At 48.9% G+C, this 22,865-nt stretch overlaps 1 protein-coding gene across 9 annotated transcripts in view; it reads right to left on the reverse strand.

Moving 5' to 3' along the window:
• TBL1XR1 (TBL1X/Y related 1) overlaps positions 1–22,865 on the reverse strand; it is a 187,478-nt gene that overhangs the window by 148,485 nt on the left and 16,128 nt on the right. The window contains exon 1 of one of the 9 annotated variants that reach the window (XM_025425643.3): positions 17,553–17,680. The exons of 1 other annotated variant lie outside the window; for it this stretch is intronic. The gene's annotated coding sequence lies outside the window, so the exon portion shown is untranslated. Of the gene's footprint in view, positions 1–16,914; positions 17,010–17,161; positions 17,340–17,552; positions 17,681–22,865 lie in introns of those variants that run through there. 7 more of the 9 variants (XM_025425650.3, XM_025425642.3, XM_025425648.3 and 4 more) reach the window with 7 other exon arrangements.

The raw sequence follows: 22,865 nt of genomic DNA on the forward strand, positions 1-22,865 counted from the left end.
CCCTCAACTTTCCAAGCCTTCGTTTTACCTTCAAGACTCTCATGATATGGATCCGCCACCACTTCCTCCCGTTCCCTCCACCACCACCCCACACAGCCAGGGGCTTACCTCTAAATCTAATTGATAAATTATTAACTGAGTAGTCTTTCCACGGCTACCCCTCTGCGTGGAACGGCTTCCCTTCGTCCTACCTTTCCTCTACCTCCCCACTCAATCCCACAGTCATTTTCCAAAACTTGCTCCATACTCTACCTAGACAGAGAGTGGGTAAGAACTCCTCCCACATGCTCCTAAAAGCAACCTGTGCTTCTTGACTTATTATTTCCTTGACTTGTAGCACAGGACTTGGCTTATCATAAGCGTGCAATAAAGTATACTGGGAGGGAGAGGAAATGTGTCTTTCTTTTACCTAGAGACTCCTAGATCAATGATCATCACGTCTTACGTGTCTAAGAATGCTGGTACACACACACCTTTAAAAGTTTGCTAAGTGGGGGCAGCCCAGGTGGCTCAGCAGTCTAGCGCCACCTTCAGCCCAGGGCGTGATCCTGGAGACTCGGGATCAAGTACCACGTCGGGCTCCCTGCATGGAGCCTGCTTCTCCCTCTGCCTGGGTCTCTGCCTCTCTCTCTCTCTCTCTCTGCTTCTCGAATAAATAAATAAAATCTTTAAAAAAAATTGTCCCACACTTTCAAAAAATAAAAAAATAAATAAAAGTTTTCTAAGTGAGCAAATGGGGTCAGAAGCCTTAAGAAATATTTGTTGAAGGGATCCCTGGGTGGCGCAGCGGTTTGGCGCCTGCCTTTGGCCCAGGGCGCGATCCTGGAGACCGGGATCGAATCCCACGTCAGGCTCCCGGTGCATGGAGCCTGCTTCTCCCTCTGCCTATGTCTCTGCCTCTCTCTTTCTCTCTCTGTGACTATCATAAATAAATAAAAAAAATTAAAAAAAAAAAAAAAGAAATATTTGTTGAAGACTCACAAGCCAATAAGGACACTTTGTAAAATCCATATAAAGACTTACTTCCCCTATTAGAAAAAAGTTTTGTTGTGATTGTAATAAAAGGAAACCAGGCTTCTTGGAGAAGTGGCTTATCCAGCGCTAAGAAACGGAAAATACAAGAGGAGTCTGAAGCATCTTATATGTCAGAAAGAACATAGTTAAAAATACACAGGACAGGTCATGCTGAAAGGGCACAGGAGCCTGAATGAGCTCTCAGCGGCCAAAGCTGGAACAGTGTGAGCAACAAAACAGTGAGAATATTAAATCATAACCCAAAGAACAAAATAAAATCCATAGATCCACAATGACATTAATTGAAAAAATAAGCCAGGGAAAAGGAACCAATCTGTGTTACGAAAAGAAGTTCCATTAATAAATGCAGAAGGCGTGAAGGAACTAGAAAATTCCCATTACACCACCAGTAATCATCGCTGCAAACAAGATCCCACCAACGAATGCTTGAATCGCTGGGATAAAACCGTAAAGAAAAAAAGGCTACCGACACAGCCTTAGAGTATTTCCCCAAAATATTTTGTCATTACTGCGGTAACCTCAACCTACATCCAGAGTCTTTGATGCATTTCTGTCTGGGAGGTGGAACCTACTGTCCCCGCACCTTGCATGAGGGTCGAAATTACTCATTTCTGATGAACAGAGTATGGAAAATGGGAATACGATTAATTTTGCAACAAAGGAATCCACTCAACTTGACCTTGACCGAGTGACGAAGGCGAGCACCACCCGCAGCAGCTGACAGCGCTCCTGCCCGTAAACATTGGATTGTCCCCGATGCCCCGCGACAGGCACGCACATCAGCTCTGCGGCATCGTTGTGACAAGTATCTGTAACTTCAGTCCATCGTTAAAAATCTACACACCAGCGTTCCTCAAGGTCGTGAAAAACAAGAAGGACTGAGGAACCGTCACAGATCAGAGGCGAGTAAGGACCCAGTAACTAAATGCAGTGTGGGATCCTCGACCGGGCCCTGGACGCCAACAAAGAAAGAAAAAAAAAAAAAAAAACTGGGAAAAATTGGGATTAGCCAAATGAAGTCTGTAGTTTAGTTTAACGTCAATGTTAACTTCTTAGGTTTGCCAGAGGTGCCACAGTTAGGTGAGATTTCAACTCCGGGCAAGCTGGGTAAAGGATACATAGGAGTTTTGCCCTCTTTGCACCTTCTCTATTTAGCACAAAATTATTTCACAATAGTTAAGTTTTAAGGAGGCTCCACACCTAAGGCAGGGCTGGAACTCACCACCCTATGACCAAGGGCGGATGCTCTACCAGCTGAGCCAGCCAGGAGCCCAAAATAGGTCTTTAAAAAGCAGTATTTATGTCATTTTAATTAAACTACTTAATTCAGATCCACTTCCGAAAGTCATCAAACCGAGATTCTAATGACCTTTTGTATAACTGTAAAACCTTTAGAAAAGTTTTGAAAATACAGTGATTAACCTAGAACTCCACAAAAATTACACCCACTAGAAACATCATGAACTAGTCAGTCTACACCAACCTATTTTTATGACTATTCTCAAGTAAGCACCGACTTTAATTCTCTCTTGGTTAAGGTATCACGATGATGGGAATTCTGCTCCGAGGTGGCGTTACCTCGGGCCCTGTCCATCAGCTATCCATCCCACAGACCCCACCCCATTCTGCACCCCACTCTCCACAAGCAGAGAGGCCAGCCAGAGAGAAGGAAATGCGCGGGCCTACCTCTTCAGTGCCCCCTTACCTCCCCCCAACTGCCCGAGGCCTTCCTGCAGACGTGCAGCCGGGCACATCTGGCTGCGACCCTCCCAGGGCTCCGACTGGCCTCCGCACCCGCCACGCTACCAGCGCCACTCTCGCCCCGCGCTCAGAGAAGCCCTTCCCCTCCAGCTCATCCTTCACGAGCTACCAAAACATAATCCTGCTGCCCCACTTAAAGCCCTTCGGAGTTTCCTGCAACAGAAGAACGTCCAAACCCTTAAGGCAGCAAAGAAGTCACCTCACGAGGACCCCTGCTTACCCTTTCCTGTTGGTTCTCATCGCTCTACAATTCACAAAGCATGTGCTGCACATAAACTTTTCCAGAAAAGACCAACCTGTTGGGCATCTTTATGCTCTCCTGTTAAGACCACCCACAAATCTGTTTTTCATTGTAAATTCTTTTAACAAGCACAGAATTTTAAATTAGTCACTAATGTGTGCAACATGACCTGTATTTTAGTTCAAAAAACGACTCATGCAAACAGGACTTTCTCATTGTTAAGTACAATGAGACATATTTTTAGTGCAATTTCTAAAATGTGATGCACACAGAGAAAGATCAAACCTAAAGTGCTAAAAAAATTACTGGCCATGACAGTCGGCAAGCATACAATTAAAAATAAGGGCATTAAAGAAAAAAATTGTCATAAATATGTTTGATGCCATTTCTTTTAGTTTTCTCTATGGTGAAATGGGAGGTAACTATGTATCTGAACTCAGAGATCAATGGATAAAACAGAAGACACTTCATATATCTAAAAAATATTTTCTGAGAATAATCTGTTCAAAAGTGAGAAGGTGTCAGAGAAATATAAATGTTTTCTTTAGGAAAAAACAGTTCAGGTAATAATTAACCTGAAATCAGCACTGTATATTTCCCATTTAATTTGGCTAACCACTGACATATGTACAATCACAGGGTCAAAGAGCATTAGATCCAGAAAAGACCTCAGCAACCCAGTTCAATATTTCAAAGATGAAGCAACTGAAGCCCACAAAAACTAATACCTCTTGGGTGACAAAAGCCTTCTGCTACAAGGCCATTTTATTTTAGTGAACTGATGAAGTATTCTTCAAAATAACTGTCCAGAATATACCACATTAATTTGCTATATGCTAGGCAGTTACTTCCTCAAGGTAGTTATCGTCCTCAAGGCTTAAAAATATCCCCTAAATACGTATAATTAACCTGTTGATAATTTTCTAGCAGCTGCCCTCAAATTTAGGTTTCCATTAGCTATTAAAGTAGCAGAGTAATGTTAAAAACAAAGCCAAAATAAATAGCATCAATAATTTTTTTTACTATGTAACTCACTGAGAAGACAAATTCATCTGAACACCCAGCATCAGCTGTAGACAGTGTACACAAGATTACAATTACTATCACACGAGGAACTTCAACTTTTCATTTTAAAAAATGGTACGCATTTGAAAAAGTTTACAAAGTATGTGTCAGTTCCAGTTAAAAGAGAAACGTAAGCGACAGTCTATCATGGATTAATGGCACAACCTTCCCAAGCGTAAGTGGATGCACGTGTTGGTGCGGCGGCTGCCCAGCAGCTCCCCGGGGTTCCTTGACTGTCGTTCCAACAGCTCTACTCCCATCCCCACTGGGGACCTGGAAACACCCAGTTTCTATGATGGCCTCTGGCCATGGTGGGCACCCTCCCAAACCAAACTGATCAGTACTTCAAGAATTTTCCAAATGAGATAAAGTAGCAGTCCCTCCTCTACAGCACGGGAAAACAATGATAAAAACTGGCGCTGACAAGTTACATTTTCCACCATGTGAAAAAAGTCAAAGTCCAGGAGAGAATGAAGCTAACGTAGCAACACATACACACACACACACACACACACACACACACACACAGATCCCGTCAGCGGAGAGTTCCGGGAGCACTCAAATGGCTCTGGTTGCTGCTGCGCCTCAAGCCTTGCACAGCCTCAGAGCTCTTCCCATAGCTGAGCTATTCCATCTATTTTGGGACTCCATGTGCCAATGAATCCCCCTTTTTGGCTTAAGCTAACTTGAACTGAGTGTCTATTGTACAACGAAGAGTTCTGACTCATATACCAACTGGGTGAAGTTGGCCAAGATTAATCACAACAGAATATCACAGGTAAATGTAACTAAACACAAAATCTCCCTAACCATATGTATAAAACACAAATAGGGGTATCTAGCTGTCAGCATATAACCTGAATGAAATCTGTGTTTTAACTTAAAAATAAAGTGTTAACTTCTTAAAAATCTAACGCTTATTATAACAGAAGCACATTTTTAAATTGGTTCATCAATTATCCATTTACTTGTTTTTTCCAGATTCATTCAAATACCATCTGTAAGTGGTTCCTCCAAGAAAAGCATACAGCACTCACATATGTCCCTGGGCTTCCAAATGGTAAACCCTGACCTGGTAAAGCCTCTTCCCACCCCCCCACCCCCCACCCCCGGAGGCTGGCCTCTCCCGGGTTACTCAGGGCTCTACTGTCAGCATAAAGCAGGTTAAAGCCACCGGCTCGTTCCAACAGCATTTCTGAGATCACTGGCTCCAACATTTCCTGAAGCCCGACGAGCTCCTGTTTTCTGCGCAGAGCACCAAGGCAGGGCCATCCTCGCTCTCGGGCGCGAGGGCCAGCGGCGAGCGGCCACGCACGGATCGCGGCCGGTGGGGCGAGAGGGGGGAGTGCTGTGAGCAGGACGTGGCCGGGGCATGCGGCTACGTCGTGGGACCTCCCAGGTAGGAGCACTAGAGCCCAAAGCTCAACGACGGAGAAGCAGGAGCCACGGGACAATATCGGGGCAAAGCCATGAAGGCGCGGAGACAGGAACGGGCTTGTTCGGCGGGCGGGGAGCTGGGATGGCTGGGGGGGGGGGGGGGGGTCCCTCCTCACTGGCCCAGGAAGGACTTTCAGATTTTACCGAGTGTCGTGCAAAACCCATCAGGTACGGAATAGGGAAGAAAGCAGACATTTACTGAACACATTGTGCTGTGCCACGCCCAAGAGCACGTGAGTGTGTCCACCGTGGGTTCAATACAATACACACACTGGTGTAAAGTGTACCGCGTGACTTTATCGTACGAATCAAAGCTCATTAGTATGCTGTTACACACAACTGGAAAAAGAAGTCACTTTTCCTGTTACTACCAGTTCTCACTTGTAGGAAGTCATCTCTACACTGATTTGTCAGATCAAATGAACCAACCAATGTTATCTGCTACCCGAACACACAGGAGTCATCGAGAAGAAAATGCAGGAAGGGCCAGCGAGACTAGATGAACCAAGGCAACCAGGTATTCGTGAAAGCGTATGACCCAAAAAGGGGAACAGACCAGGTAGAGGAGCACTGAATTAGGAAACACAACCCCATTCAAGAAGCATGGGGTCTAAGGATACAAAAGATTAAGTTTCTGCTTAAACAAAAAGTACTTTCCTGCAGACAAACGTTAACACAAAACCTTGTAAGATAAATTCTCTGTTCTTTTCATTTCATAATACCTTGTCTGTTTTGAGGACATTATTAATCTTTTAAATGCACCATCCTTTGTAACTTTTTACACCTATTGCTGAGGGGTCCCCACGAGGCTCAGTCTGTTAGGCATAGGACTTGAGATGTGGGCCCAGGTCACTCAGGCTTGTGAGATCAAGCCCCAGGTCAGGTTCCGCACTGGGCGTGGAAGCTGCTTGAGATCCCCCCCCCTCAGCCCTTCCCTCACCCAGCACACGCACACTCTGTCTCTAAATAAATAAATAAACAAACAAACATGGGCAGCCCCGGGGGCTCAGCGGTTTAGGACTGCCTTCAGCCCAGGATGTGATCCTGGAGACCTGGGATCGAGTCCCACGTGGGGCTCCTTGCATGGAGCCTGCTCCTCCCTCTCTCTCTGTCTCTGATGAATAAATAAAATATCTAAAAATAAATAAATAAAAAATAACAAAATAAAAAAAAACCCACTGTTGATGAATTTTAACTTTTATTTATAACTACAAATATTAAAAATATCACCGAAAGACTACGCCAAGCATTATACCAGATGCTAAGGACAAAGATGGGTGCAACATGACTGTCCTCGAAGAGGGCCCTGCCTAGTGAGACAGGAGCCAACATAGAACTCACTCAGGGAGACATCTGTGCTAGACACAGAGGACTGGCGGTCCCAGGCCAGGATGTCCACGTCAGACCATCACAGAAAGCAGCTCCGTCTTCAATCAGACGGTATAACCTCGTTCAGCCAACACGCTGTGGTGCGTCAGCTTTAAAGGGTGTGAAACTACCCAAACTTCTCCTTTAATGAAATCTAAGAAACTGAGCAGGACAGTTACCCTTCTGTTAATAACTACTGTTCTTTATCTTATGAACTGAGAGCGAGAACACACCCACGAGAGAGAGAAAAAGAGCAAGCGAGCGAGCACCACGAGCACCACGCAGGAAGAGGGGGAGGGGAGAAGCAGACTCCCCTCCGGGCCAGGAGCCCAACACAGGCCTGGATCCCAGGGCCCTGCCTCACGACCTGAATTGAAGTCAGACACTTAACTGACTGAGCCACCCAGGCGCCCCAATTACTGTTCCTAATGAGAAGCATTCAGAGTTCTTAATCCACAACTGTTTGCAGATTAGCCCTCAAAAAAAAGAAAAAGAAAAAGAAAAAAACCTTATATCCCTTTATTAGCAATCAAATTTCTTTATCCTTTGTATCTTACTTTGAATGCATGCTTTACAAAACCAGAGAATTGGAACTTCAGAATCCTAATAGAGCCTCAGAATACTACCCAAAGAAATTAGCACCGATAAATGTGCTATGTTCTATCACTCAAAATGAAAATTTGTTTCTAATTTTGATGACTGATTCTGGATCCAAAAAGCTTACAGAATTATAATTTGACACTACTTTAAACCAGTATTTTCTAAACTCAGTAAGTGAAATCTATCACTTCTGAAATAATAATCAAATCAGAGGTTTATAAAAGCATGTTTTTAAATGAAAGATTACGCAAAATGATCATGTACCAGCTCTTAAAAGCAATTTACTTCAGTATTTTTGCACACACACATATCCTGTTACGTCATACATATGAAAGTCCAAGTCAAAGTTGGTATGGAATCACGTGTGATATGTGTATTTGAAATGACTGTTCCACACAAAGAGCATCCACTGGAGAGCCAGAGAGCAGGTTTGATTTCCAGGAGGAGGACTGGAGAGTCCCAGAAAGCAAAAAGACTTGATTTTTTTAAGAAAGGTAACATTTTTTTTCTTGGAATACCAAGATATGACCAAAATCGATATAAAATACTACTTTACTGTAAAATGACACATGCATTAGAGGCAGAACAGAGGTACACAGTACACACTCTTATTTTAAGTATTATTTTTAGTTAAGCAATCTCTACACCCAACACGGGCCTCAAGCTCACGGCCCTGAGATGGAGTCACACCTTCCTCCAACTGAGCCAGCCAGGTGCCCCCATATTCTCATTTTAGAGAACTAGAGCAACCAAAGCTCAGGCACCAAATGCAGCAGGAGCCCTCTGGATTGGGAATTCAGGCCATCCAGGGCTCTGCGGTTGCCACAGGAAGCCAAGACAGGTTTCCAGAAGGAGGGACACTTTTCTGCCTCTGTCTACAGCTGTTGCTGCTGCAGCTAACAAGGCTACCAGACAGTAGTGAGCATTTACGGAGTACTTCCTATGTGCCAGGCCCTAGGAGAACAGCTTTACATGCATTCACATTTTAATCCTCGCTACTGCTCCATAAGGCAACTATTAACTACTCTTTATTTCCATTGTTCAGAGTAAAAAACCAACTGGAATGGTTACATAATTTTCCAAAGCCATACAACCCCTCTGAGTAGAAGTAGGAATGCCAGACTCCAGAGACGGAGCTGCTCGGCACAGGAACATGCCGCGGCAAGGGTCAGAGCCGCACATCAGACACACAGCCCACCTGGACAGAGGGCGATGCGCCCAGGGAGGCAGGTCACCCTGAAGCAGAACTAAATGTACAAAAACAGGTACCACCTTTCTTTGAGATGTTCCAGCTTAAGCTGAAAATGATGAGCACAACTAGAAGACAAGACCATTTACAGTAAACTGAATTCTCACCCTTTTTCCAAACCCTTGAAATCGGACAATACCTGTATACTTCTGTACAATCCCTATTTCCTTCTAATATTTGCAATGAATTAATTTCTAATTATCAACCTCAGACGGGACTTGAAAATCACATCACTATCACTAATACTTCAACTGGCCTCATGACAAAATCATAAAACAGCACAGCTTTTAATCACCCAGTGGCTCTAATTGTCCAACAAATCTGAGAAATAAAAATAAATGCTTACAGAAATACAATCCCAGCTCTTTAAGAACTGTCTGAAAAGCACAGGAAAAATTAAGTTTACTCTCTTCTTTTGACTGTCCAAATTGAAGTAGATTAAGTAAATTCTTAACTGGATGCCTTGATTTTTCACAATCAATACTTCTTAAAAAAAAAAAAAAAAAAAGAAGGTAATACTAACATAGAAAGATTCAAACGGTCCAAATCAAATGGCCATACATGAAAATAAGTTTCTCCCACATCTGACCTCATGATCACCCCATCCCAATCCCACCCCCTAAAATTACTGTTTGGTACCAGTCTGCTGTGCATCTTTCTGGAGTCATCCTAAGCACATGAAACACAGACACGTAAAAGTCACATTCTCCCGCCACCCCTTCCACTCTTCTCCCCTTTTGTAAGCTCAAAGGGCAGCAGGCTACAGCATCCTCTGCCTCCTTTTACTCAAACATCTTTGAGAAGATCCTACAGACAGACACTAACAAAGTCCTACACATGAGCTCTAAACCAATCTGTAAAGGAATAATTCACACAAAACATCTCTCACCAGATGTTGAAACCGGTGACCCCTGCTAGCAGGCCGTAAGAATGCCCAAGGTCAAAGAAGTAACCCCGCCCCCCATGAGGGCATGTCAGATTTTACACAGAAGAGGAAGACTATTTTCCTGACACAGTAACAGACTGCCCTCCTAACCCCAGTCCGTGATCTCACAAATGCACATTTTTTACTAAGGAAGACAGAGAAAGGTGATTTAAAAGAAAACTCACCCCTTTAGTGGGAGAAAATTTAAGTACATAGTATATTACATTTTCATATAAAAAAGGTACCGGGGAACACTACTACAGCGACAAACAGCATCTAAAAATTCACTCATGTATGATAAATTCTATCCCATAAAAGAACAATTATACAGAAAAAGAAAAAACATTAAGGAAATTCATTCATTATCTATTTCCATTACCTTATTTCAGAAACCCAAAGTAGATGACCCAATTGCCTTATACTGTGAGTTAATGACATCTGATAGCCGAAAAATAGAAATGGAACAAAATTAGTATACACTCTACCCAATTAGCCTGTTCAAATTAAGGGGAAAGCATAAAACACCTCTCGCTAACCCATAAACTTATTCTATTAGCAGCTGAAGGTAACTAGCAAAATATACTATTACTCTAACTCCTCTGGAGGTGTTTGCTTATGCTAATGCCAAATGCTTTCGGACTATTACTCTACGTAAGGCTATAAATTTTTAGCCTTTAAGTACTCTAAGCAAATTTTCCAGGTAGATCTCCCTCAAAAAAAAAAAAAAAAAATTTACATAAAATTAAATGACAGAGGGGCACCTTGGTGGCGAGTGGGTTAAGCATCTGCCTTTGGCTCAGGTCATGACCCCAGGGCCCTGGGATCCAGCCCCTTATCTGGCTTCCCGCTCAACGGGGAGCCTGTTTCTCAGTCTCCCACTCCCTCTCCTTGTGCTCTATCAAATAAATAAAATCTTTATAAAAAATAATATAATGACAGATCCTCAGAATTTTCATATGGGAATTGACTATATATGTACTGTTTGAACAAATAAGCTACCTTTACATAACACTTTATATGACCCTTCTTTTTTTTTTTAATTTTTATTTATTTATGATAGTCACAGAGAGAGAAAGAGAGAGAGACAGAGACACAGGCAGAAGGAGAAGCAGGCTCCATGCACCGGGAGCCCGACGTGGGATTCGATCCCGGGTCTCCAGGATCGCGCCCTGGGTCAAAGGCAGGCGCCAAACCGCTGCGCCACCCAGGGATCCCATGACCCTTCTTAATATGCGGTTCTAGAAACTAAATGATTTACTCATGTCACTGTGGCTTTGCAAAAAATGATAAAAATTCATTTGCTTAATACTGAATCCATGTTAAGATGCTACCTACCATTCAAGTAGGTGCACAGTAACAACAAAAAAAGCAAACATCCACTTAACTATCTCATTACAATGTCCTATCATACCCTGCGCTGAAAAGGATACAATGAAAAAAAATCAAAGAAAAGCACTGATACCACCACCTTTAACCTCAGACAAAATGAAAAAGATATCAAGAAGTACATTGATATCTAGTTCCTAAAAAGAAAAAATTCTTCACTGCTTTTGTTTTAAGGTAATTAAAAATTTTAGACATCTCTAGGGAAAAAAAAAAAAAAGGCTTGAGACTCCAATTTCATATAAAGAAGAATTATTCTAGTAAGATACCGGAATGACCATCTGACCCGCACTCTCCATGCTCTCCTCTGTTCCACCTCCTGAAAAAGTTACCATCGCTTAAGAGGAAAAAAGGCAGCAAACTCCCCAGTTTTAAACCCCCAATACCTATTCCTCCTCATTCACTCTTCAAATTATTCATTTCACATAAATCTTTTCCTTAATCTGGATACTCTTCTATGTTTACTGAAATTTGATTGTTGATCTTTCAACATGACCTTTATAGTTTGATTGTATTAATTCTACGTTAAGAATCTAAGCTCTCAGAAAGCAAGGTAACAACCAACTCATTTTGTCTGATGCAAATAAAATCATGCTGAAAAGCTCATAATTTAAAATTCTAAATATTAAAATTTCCAAAAGGATGCAATGCCAAATTAGTGGCTTTAGAATAAATTACCCAGGTTGTGTAGAACTAATATGGCACAGCCTTACTATAAAAACCTGCTGAAGAGAGATGGTTATGATGACTTTCTTCTGGTAGATTAAACCCACTTACACTATATAACAGATACAGTTTATCCTGCATGTTAATACCTTCATAATAATGACTCGAATGAGACTCCAATGTGGTCAGAATGCCATCAAAAAGAGCTAAAAACACCGTCTTATACTTAGGCCCACTACAGCCAGAGAGATTAAAATAAAATCTTAAATTTTGTTATAACAAACAGAACCAAATAAGGCCAACTTTGGGTGACAGGATTCCCACCGAGACAAGGTTCTTCCCCAATATCATGGCTACAAGTCCAAGAATAAGAGGACAAAACTACGGATCTTCACTGCATCCTAGATTTTGACAAGGTTTTTTTCTCCTCCCTTGTCAACCCTGGCAGTATTAAAATTCAAACAGGGAAGTGCTCCTGGAGCACACCTGAACCTCCACGGCCTGAATCAGAAAGACGCTCGCTCAGCCACGTCAGCAAGGCAGCCCCGCTCCTCCGGCTCCTCCGGCTCCTCCGGGCTTCCCGCAACCCGGGCCTTGTGGAGACGATCCGCGTGACCCCAGGGCGGCGAGGGCCAGGAGAAGCGAAACTCTGCTAATACCCTAAGGAAAAGGTCCTTTCCTCCAAGAACCCTACCGTGCGGTCGGGGCTACGGATGGGACACGAACCCACTCAACGACGGGTGGTCATGGGCCTGGGATACTCGCTCGATGGAACGCCACCTCCGCCGAGGGCCACCGGGCTGCAGACGGCCAGGAAGGGCTTCGGCGAAGCCGGGCTCGAACCAGGAGCACGGGAGGAGGCAGGAGCCAGGGCGGGGGTCACAGACCCGGCGCTGGGGCCTGGGGGCCGCCCCAAGGGCCGAGGCTGGCCCAGGGAGGCCGTTCTGGGTTGTCCAGCAGGGACCCGACGTGATGAAACCGGGGTTTTAAATACACGACGTGGCCAACAAGTTACAGAAGGCGGGATGGGGGAGAAAGGCAGCTCGGAGCAGCCTACCAGAGACCAAGCCCAGTAGCTCAGGCCTCAAACCTCTCATCGGTCTCTCATCTCTCACACACAGGGAGGCCAGCAAGCTGCTAGACGAGAACACGGACCTAAACATCAGACACATGGGGCCTAAGTCCCCCTGCACACCCCCTACTACCTGAGCCTTGGTTTCTTGGCCCCTAATATCCAGGTTATCAGCCGCTCGGACTCTCAAAGTCATCGTCAAACCAGCTGTGTAGGCCCAACACAGAAACCATATTAGTAGTTAACACTACTGCTGAATTAAAAATGGTAAAAAATGGGAAGTGAAAGCAAGACAAGGGTTACAGAGACTTCAGAGCAACAGAACTTCCAAAGAGAACGGACTTGACAGCAACTGAAAATCTAGAACAAGAACACAGATGAAGGGTCAGGCCTGGAGAAAACAATAACCTACTTAAAGTCATCGCTCCAACCTAAACAGGAGATCCTAGATACGGATGGGTACAGCCCTGAAAAACAAAATCCCTTCATTTAAAAAGAGCCAGAAAAGGTCTCAAATAGCGCAAGATTTAAGAAGTCCAAGCCCAAGTGACAAAAGAACAGCCCTAAGAGTCATGCAAAGGCCCCAGCACTGTACCTACACGATGGAACTCGATACGGGTCCTACTTAGTGTTAAACCCAATCGGTTTCTCCAGGGTAAGCCTTCAATCACCACTTCAGGGGTAAACACATTAAGCTAAGTTTATTTCAGATATTTAGCCCGGGGAACTAAAACCGCCAAGTGTTTCCTATGACGTGTTCCCACTGAAATAAATAACAAACACATAAAATGTAACACAAAGAAGCAAACTTGAGCTCCCGACCATCCTCCTCATCCTCAGCCCACAGGCCTCCCGGGAGGCTCCTATGCCAAGTACCATCCTCTAAAACCTGGGGCAATTCTCTCAATCTTCTTCACCGTGCGAAGCTCACTGTCCCCATGACACAGAAGGGGAAACAGAGATGAAACGGGAGTTACTCCCCAAACATTGCAGAGCCAGTAAGGGATGGGGCCTGGGCCTGCCCCAGGACCCCCTGACGCACCACCGCGCTCGCTCTGCGGAAAGACGGGACGAGGTTCTCATGCAAGTATTCAGAATACGTACTTGGGAAGGTAGTTAGGCATACTCCTAATTTGCTTTTCCTGGTTAGTTGTAGGCATAGAACCAATTTTGTTCTTTCTGCAGGCAGTACTTGGAGAGGCTACCTCACTGCTGTCTTAAGATAGGAAATAGAGTAGTTTGCAAAAAGACTGCACCTTATTAAATGGTTCCAGAGAGTTAAACACAACATTGTTTGGGCCCTACGAATTCCATTTATCCATGCAATTACTTGACCCAGTTAGTAGAAAAGCCCGACTACAGAATCATAAACTTGATTATGAACACTAATTTTTTGCAAGGACGTTGAGTGACAGACAAAACTGACAACAGCAGGAAAAATCTGGCATAGCTACAGTCATCTAGAAAGAGCAGAGAACAGGGTTCAAGACAGCCCCAGGTTTGAACCCTCACACCTCACTTGACCGTTCTGTGGCTTGGACAAGTGGATCAACTCTGCACCTCTGTTTCATAATCTGCAGAATCCAGCACTCCCTACTCCGCAGGATTAGCCTGAGGTATAGATGACACAGCAAGCGCCTCACACCTTTCCAGAGCATAAGTAAGCAAGGCCCCTTCCTCTAGCTCTTGCCGACACCGTGCCTGACTGTACTCTTCCGGAGTCTAATCCCATAGCTGGTGTAGCCAGTAAACCTCTCCAACATTAGTTCTCTCACAGCCTTTTTTTTTTTTTTTTTTTTTTTTTTTTTAAAGTTTCTGTTGGTGTTTAAACAGGAGAGGTCACCGTGGTGGCCTCCAAAATGGACCAGTTACACTCACTCATTCTCTACTACACAGCCCCGGGTCCTAACCCTTCTCTACTGTGGGGATGTATCCGTGTCTCATGGTTACTTATTTCGGGCTTTATTTTTTGCATTTCAGTGACTTGCACTGTAAGTTATTTATGAAAGGAGTCAAATTCACATGTACTAGAGAAATACAGTCCCGGATGGTGCCAGTATTTCTGGCATCTGCCCCCTGACTTACTGTTTATCACGTTCCTCTCAACTTTTATATAAGAAACACAGGAACTGAATAAACCCAACAAATTACTTCTACTAACTTCATCCAAATGTGTCAAGTCAAAAATTCTTTGTAGTAATTCTGTTGGAATAACTTGTACAAGTAGAATGCCTGTGTCAGCTACTCATCTGACAAGGCTGTACTATCTCACTGCCATGTACGAGCAGATACGTCTTCAACAGGTTGTTGTTCCAAAGGTCCATCAGCCACATCTCTCTTTATCAGTAACCCCTATATTTATATCAAGCTTTTGCCCTTTCTGCTTATTAGCTTGAAAGGCTCCCAGGAAGTGGTTCCTTCTTATTCCCCTGGAAGGGGAATCATGACAACCCTTCACTGGATGTTGAGAGTACAAGTAACAAAAACAAAAACAAAAAAATTCCTGGACACACGTAAAAAGTCATTAAAATGTTGATCGCTTCTTTGAGGCAACCAGTGCAAGAACTCAAGCTCCACGAGGGGCCACATCATTTACCACGTGTGTCTCCTGTGTTAATAACCAACTTTGGTACACCAGGCTACAAGAAAAGCATCTTATAAACTGGAAGCTTTGCAACAATTTTCAAGCCATTAACAAGTCCATTAATTAAGTTCCAGAACAGTAAGAAAAACTTTTTCCAAGTACAAACGGTCTTCGGACTCCATACAGTGTAGTGTTTTGCCCTATAGGTCTGAATCTAACTACTCAAATTGCAAACAAAACAAACAAAAAAAAAAAATAGCCGTTGTTTGTAGATGTAACAGTTGTGGTTACATACATCACACAATGCATTACAGCAAAACTGGAAGGGAAAAAAAAATCATATTCCAAACAGGCAGGAAAGCACAAATTCAGAGCAAAAGTATAAACACACATGACATGCCTAACCACCCTGAGGCATATTTTGTTTCAGCCACCCCTTCTTCCACAGGTAAACGGTAACTGTTTCTGGAACCCTCAGTGATCATCTCGAAGCCTGCCTGCCATCAACTCCCATGATACGACCCAACACACACAGGTTTCATGGAGACAAAGCTGCCCTATTTCCCTAGACTATAAACTTATTAAAATGGTGAGAACACAGAGTCCCAGGAAATAAGGATTCACTAAAACACGCCAGGGTAGCACAGGTCTTATTTAGCAGAAAATGAAAATGAACCACACTGGGGGAGCCAAAAAGTCACTTGCTGTACCTTCAGTGTGTTAACCAGGATGTTTTTTATAATTTGCTTTAGTAGGAAGAGGAAAACACCACCAGGGCCTTGTATTATCCAATCTGATAAAGGAGTCTTTAGGAGAAAAAAAAAAAAAAAAAAAAAAAGGAGGAGAAAAATGATTACTTAATTACATGGGGGGGAGGGGGCAGGCAATCCAGACTAAAAATAACCCCGTCGTTCTCAGCCACCACGTTTTATTAACAGGCCCGTGGAGAACAGCACAGGGCTCCGGCGTGAGCGCCCGCGGCGAACTTCCCCCAAGTGGGCTGCGAATGACACTAGGTCCTAAACCACCGCTCACCTGGGTGCCTGCGCAGTGCAAGGTTTTAAGTATTAAGTAAACTCCAGACATCGGGGTGGGGGGAGGGGGGAGACGGAAAAAAATCATCTCGTTCTTAAGTAGGTCCCAACCTCGGTCCACTCACAATCACCAAGGGGTCTCTTGAGGGCGCGTTACCCGGGAGCCTGGCGCAAGAGACCTCGGAGCAGGGTACCGGGAGCCCGGCCACCCCTCGAGGCCGCACGAAGCCCCCCACGCGCGCCCCGAGCCCTGCGGAGACGCCCCTTCGCACCGCACGACCCAAGGGCGAGCCGCCGCGGCCGCTGGGGGGGCAGGCCTCGTGCCGGAGCCGGACCTGTCAACACGCGCACGGGCTCCCGAGCCGCCCGGGGACCGCGATGCCGCGTCAGTCACAAAGTCCGCCGGGGCCCGAACGCCAGGAAGGAAGGAAACGCGCGGGCCGCGAGGAGGAAGTTCCCCAGCGCGTCCCGAGGACCCGCCGCCCGACGCTCACCGGGGCCGCCGCAACTTCGCCGGGGCCGCGCTCCCAGCCCAACTTCCCGGCCCGGCCCGGCCCGGCCCGGCCTCGCCTCCTCGCGCCAGCCCCGGCGCCCGCTGCACGCACGCGGCCCCGCGCCCGCCCCCGCCCCCGCCCCCGCCCTCCCCCCGCGCCCCGGGCGCGCCCTCCCGCCCCTCCCCCGCCCCCGCCCCCCGCGCCCTCCCCCCGCGCCCGCGGCCGCCGGCACAGCGCCCCTGCGAACCGAGGAACGTGCACCCGAGAGCTCCCTCCTCGGCTAAAAATAGGCTCCCGGGAGTCGGCCTCATGATGGCTCCCGCACCGGCTCTGCCGCACAGGCTCCCCGAAGGCCTCCCCCGCCGCCCCGCGCCCGCGCCCGCGCCCCGCACACACACTCACACACGCGCACACACGCGCACACGCACACGCACACGCGCAGGAGGGGTCCGTGCGCGGGGGAGGGGCGCGGGCGGCCGGGGACCCCCAGGCCGGCGGGGGCGGGCGCGGGGCGGGGCGCGGGCCCCGGGGTCGCTCCGGCCGGCGGGGGAGGGGGCTCCCGGGCCGCGCGCGCCCCTCCCCGCCCCCTCCCCTCCCCGCGCCCCCCCGCCCCCCCGCCCGCCCGCCCCCGCGCTTACCTGGGACGCCGGCCTCCGACGCCGCTCCCCCTCCCGGGAACCGAGGCGCACGGAAAGTCCCCTCCTGGCCGCCGCCGCCGCCGCCAGCCGCCCCCAAAATAACCCCTCGGGGTGCGCGGCGCTGCGAGCCCCGGCGGGCGCGGGCGGCGGGGGCGCGGGCGGGGCGCGGGGCCGGGGGGGCGGGGCGGGGGCTCCCGCCGCGGGGGAGGGGCGGGGCGCGGGGCGCGGGCGCGGGCGCGGGCGGGGGCGCGGGGAGCCGGGCGAGGGTGGGCGCCGTCACCGAGGGAGAGAGCCCAACGGCTCGGAGCAGCCCACGGCCCGGCGCTCGGCCCCGCGGAGCGGGCGGGGACCAGCCAGGCACAAATGAGCTCGCGAGGCCCCGGCGGCGGCGGCCGCGCAGCAAAACAAACCCGAGCGGCCTGCGCCGGGCGGGCGCGCGGGGGAGGGGCCGGCGGGGCCGGGAGCGGAGGGGGAGGGGCGCCGCGGACGGGGGAGGGGAGGGGAGGGCGACGGGGAGGGGGCGGCCCGCCGCGCCGCGCTCGCTCGCGCCCGCCCGCCCCGCCCGCCCCTCCGCCGACGCTGGGGGCTGGGGCTGGGGCTGGGGCTGGGGCTGGGGCTGGGGCTGGGGCTGGGGGCGCGCCGCCGAGTCCTGCACGAATAAAGACCCGCAGGCGCCGCGAGGCTCCCCCGGCCTGGCCCGCCCCGCCCCCGCCGCCGCGGCCCGCTGCGGGGCCGATGGGTGCGGGCCGGCTGCGGGGCGGAGGGGGAGGGGATGCAGGCCGGTTACGGAGCCGATGGGTGAGGGCCGGGGGTGCGGGGCCAATGGGGGGGGAGGGTGCGGGCCGGCTGCGGGGCCAATGGGTGCGGGGCGGGGGGGGGGGCGGAGGAGGAGGGAGGATACAGGCCAGTTGTGGGGCTAATGGGTGCGGGGCGGGAGGGGGTGCAAGGGGGTGCGGGGCCAATGGATGCGGGCCGGGTACAGGGCCAATGGGTGTGGGGCAAGGGGGCGAGGTGGGGGGTGCACGGCCGGCTGCGGGGCCAGTGGGGTGCGGGGCCGAGGGGGCGGGGGTCTGTGACCCGTTGCGGGGCCAATGGGTGCGGGGCGGGGGTGGGGATGCGGCCAGCTGCGGGGCCAAGGGGTGCGCGGCCGGCTGTGGGGCCAGTGGGTGCGGGACCGATAGGTGCGGACCGTGAGGTGCGCAGGTGGCTGCGGGGCCAATGGGGTGCAGGCGGGGGGATGCGGGGGGATGCGCGGGGTGCGGGCCTCCGGCTGCACGGCCAGCTGCGGGGCGGGGGGTGCGGGGGTGCGTGGCCCGCCTGGAGACCAGGCTAGTTAGGTGGGCAGGCCCGCGGCGCCCTGGCTGCGGGGCTCCGGGCCGGAGGTGCGGGCCCCGGGCGCACCTGCAGGGCGGCGGAGCAGCGCTGGTCACGAGGGGAGCCGGGCCGCGGGGTGTGGGGCGCACGCTAGGGCCTGGCCTTGCCCCCTAAGCGCCCGGCGGGGCCTGCAGGGTTCGTGCCCAGGTGTCCTGGGAGCCGACGTGCTGGGGTTCATCGTCCGGGGGGTCTGTGCGGTTCTCCGGTCACCGAACTAAAACCATGTCCCCGAGTGTGTAGGGCCCTATGCCCCCGCGGCCCTGCTGGAGGAGCGCGCCCGGGCTCGCCCCAGAGGACCCGTCCCGGGGCGGCGAGGCAAGGGGAGCAGCGCTTCACAAGGCCTACGGGCCAGTGTCAGGCCCTCAGCAAGCGGGCCTCGGGGGTCTTAGGGGGTCTTAGGCCTTTGCATCAGCCTAGGACCCTTTTAAGATTTGACCTCAAAGAGACCTTTTTGTTGCTCCGTTTTGTTTCTGTTATTGCTGTTTTCAAAATAAAATAGCTTTCGCAGCCTTTTTAGGCGAGGGCTTCTGTCGTCATGCCTTCAACATAGTATTTGAAATAGGTGGATTCTCCACATTAAAGCGCGGCCTCTTCCCTCTCAGTATCAAAAACCTGAATTTTCATTCGCACCGAAGGATTGAAAAGTTCATCCCAAGTAACTTTTACCCTTGTGGACTCCAGGTGGCCTAGCAGGCTGGCTGGTGACTTCTTTTGGCCAAGGTCAAAGGTTCTTTCCCCTGCAGCCCCAGCTTGGGTTCCGATGGGGGCTGGGCTGGGGAAGGGCAGCCTGAGGCTTTTCCTGGGGGCAGGGGGTGCGCAGAGGAAAGGGAGTGAGATTGGAAACTCCCTCCCAACCACCAGAAAGCGAGTTCAAAGCATCCCCACGGTTTGTCCTTAGAGCTGTTTTCGTATATGAAAGAGAGAATGTTAGATTAAACAATGTCACCTGATGGGAATTTAGATAGCTGAAGGTTTCCAAAACACTGGGTTGAGTACACAGGGAAACGGCACAAAGAAAGCAAGGTTTGCATTTCAGTAAGAGTCTAAGAGGAGGCTTATTTACTGCAGACCCAGCACCTTGGCAAGGACTCGGTTTCAGAAGTGATGAGTATAGTAGTACCTTTTTTTTTTAAATATTTTTAAGCTTTGATTAATGACGCATGTACCTCACTAAACATAACCCTCTCTCGAATAGGTAAAGCCAGTACAGTGAGGGACCCAGTGAAGCAAACGTACGGTCCTGGCTGGTTCTTGAAGCTTCACTTAGTGCCCCGGAGCGTGGGTCTCCTTAGGCAGCAGCTACAGGAGAGTCCACCTCCCACAGGGGAATGGAACCTCCCCACTACCAGCATCTCCACCCCTGAAGCCTCCCTCAAAATGACCTCCTCTGCCTTCCTCCCTCTGGGGAGGGCCGGCCCACCGTCCTTCCTTGGGGTAGTAGGACCCACGTCTTCCAGCCCGAAATTCTTTGTTTTCTGTCATCTTTGTTTTGTGTTTTAGTAATCACTACACCCGACGCAGGGCTTGTACTCACAACGCCAAGATCAAGAGTCACACTCTCTAACCCCCAGGCCGCCGGCACCCACCCCCACCCTGAGGTCCTCACTCCCTCCACCAAGCCACCTCCTTTCCTAATGAAGTTATTATCACACTAATAATAATCCACATGTTTGTTTACATCTTTGTAGTTTACAAGGTATCCCGGTCCACAAATGACTTCATGTAAATATCATAATAAAAATCACCAAACGTGGGACCTGTGCTGCCAACTGGTCCCGCCGGTCAAGTACACCTCTGCTGCCCACCAACCAGGCTTTACCTGAAGTACTTTTGGATCCAAAAAAAAGGGGGGGGGGGGGTGGCTAAAATGGGAAAAACCTTGATTCTCCCAGGGAAGGAGTCCTGTAGGAGACCATACTTGGATCACGTTGGATTACATCCTGGAGCCTATCGGAAATGACCGGGTGGCCTCAAAACAAAACTTTTGGATAAGTGAGCGCCATGAAAGATCACATGTCCCCGCACACCCCAATCCTTCCAACATACCTGCTACACATAGTCAACCGTCTCACCAGAATTCAAGCAAGAACTACGCACGAGAGCGAGGCGAAGACAAAGAAGTACTAATTTCCAGTGCTTTGCCCTCATCTTAAAGCTCTCCTTGCGCTTTGAATGTAAAACGTTAATATGTTTCTAGAAAGGAGAAATTACCGCTACTAAGAAATTTTAAAGCAAAGAGGCACATTATTAAGAAAGTTCCCTTGAATTCTTTAGCTAATTACTCAACAATGAGAAACCTCATAGCAGTAACTGTTACCAGAAGTTACATATATATGATAAAATGACTAAACAAATCTTGACTTATTTTATTTCAGTAATGTCACACCCGAGGGGGCATGGTAGGCAGGGTAGCCTAACCTTCGCAACTTACCTTACTCAGGAAATAGAACGTTTTTAAATGGAGGTGGTTTCATCCCAAGCCCACAGGGTCTCATTACTATATATGTTTTTTAAAACCACCACATATTAAGTTGTGTACATTAGTTGATCTCTGTAATTAAAGTGTTCAAAACAAACTTAAAGCAGGCGAAAGATATTTGATACCAAAAATATTATCCTCGCAACTATAGCTCTTTATAATCTTAACTTACCGAGGAACTCGGTGGCTTTCCGTCTGCAGCATTTACCCCCAAGCGTCTTGCTGATACCCTGTGATATGTTTCTGTTTCATTTTGAGTCAATTTGTGCAATTCTTTGTCTGTGGTTCTTCCAGCTATCAGCGTTTGCCATCCGGACCGATGCACATCTCAGCCACACATCTCAAGATCTCAGCACACACGTCCCTTTTCTCCATCTGTGCTTAGCATGCGACTTGTGACCTTTCCTCATCAGTGTGAACCTTGTCACAGTTTTCCATGACTCTGTGACCTGATTTCATTACAACAATGAACTTTACTTGGGAGTCTTCGTTTAAATTACAAAAGCAACACCCAGCCATCTTACAAGTATTTATGCCTCTCAGACAATGGAAATAGCAGGTTGTGTCCTGCCTTGTGATTCAGCCAGAATGGAAGCCCCGCCACACACACACAGCACGTCGCCGTACAGTCGCTTGCTCCCTGAGTGCCCGGCCTTGTGACCGCTCGGGCAACACTCGGCGAGCCCCTGCGCGGTGTCGGTGGCGCGGCCGTTTTCACGCATTCGGCGAACACGTGTTGAACGTCGGCGTGCCAGACGCTATTCCAGAAGCTATTTACGAGGAACCAGACAACTCCCACCCTCGTGGAATTTACACACCAGTCTTGCATCCAGTACGGGTGAAAGGACAGACAGGTCCCAAAAACCTGTCTAGTTTAGGCTGTACTTTGACTTCCCCAGCCAAGGTCATATAAAAAATGGCTTAAGCACGACGAATGCTTCTTCTCTTCGGCGCCCTCCGAAGGTAGGCATTCCAGAGCCGATAAGGTATCAGGGGCCACATAGCTCTACTATCTCAACACACATCTCTACCTGCCGACCCAGGAATGCTTCCCCAGCTGCAGCCCTCACATCAGATTCCAGGCACTGGGCCAGAAAAGAAGGGCGGGGGAGAGGGGCCCTGCCTCCCTTGCAGGGCTAGTCCGGGCAATTGCACTCACCGCTTCCACTCGTGTCCATCAGCCAGAGGTGGGCGCCGAAGCACGCCCGGCTGCCAGCACATCAGGTACATGACCCTTACGGGGCCAAGGTAAAATTCGGCGGGGAGAGGCTTGGGCCTGTGTGTCATCTTGGGGAGGGCTTTTAGAAAGGGCTGCTCAGTTTTGAGTTTTTGTTTTTTAAGATTTTATTTATTCATGAGAGACACACAGAGAGAGGCAGAGACACAGGCAGAGGAAGAAGCAGGCTCCCTGTGGGGAGCCTGAGGAAGGACTCGATCCCCGGTCCCCGGGGTCACGCCCT

This window comes from Canis lupus, chromosome 34 (genome assembly GCF_003254725.2).
Source record: "Canis lupus dingo isolate Sandy chromosome 34, ASM325472v2, whole genome shotgun sequence".
Taxonomy (NCBI): domain Eukaryota; kingdom Metazoa; phylum Chordata; class Mammalia; order Carnivora; family Canidae; genus Canis; species Canis lupus.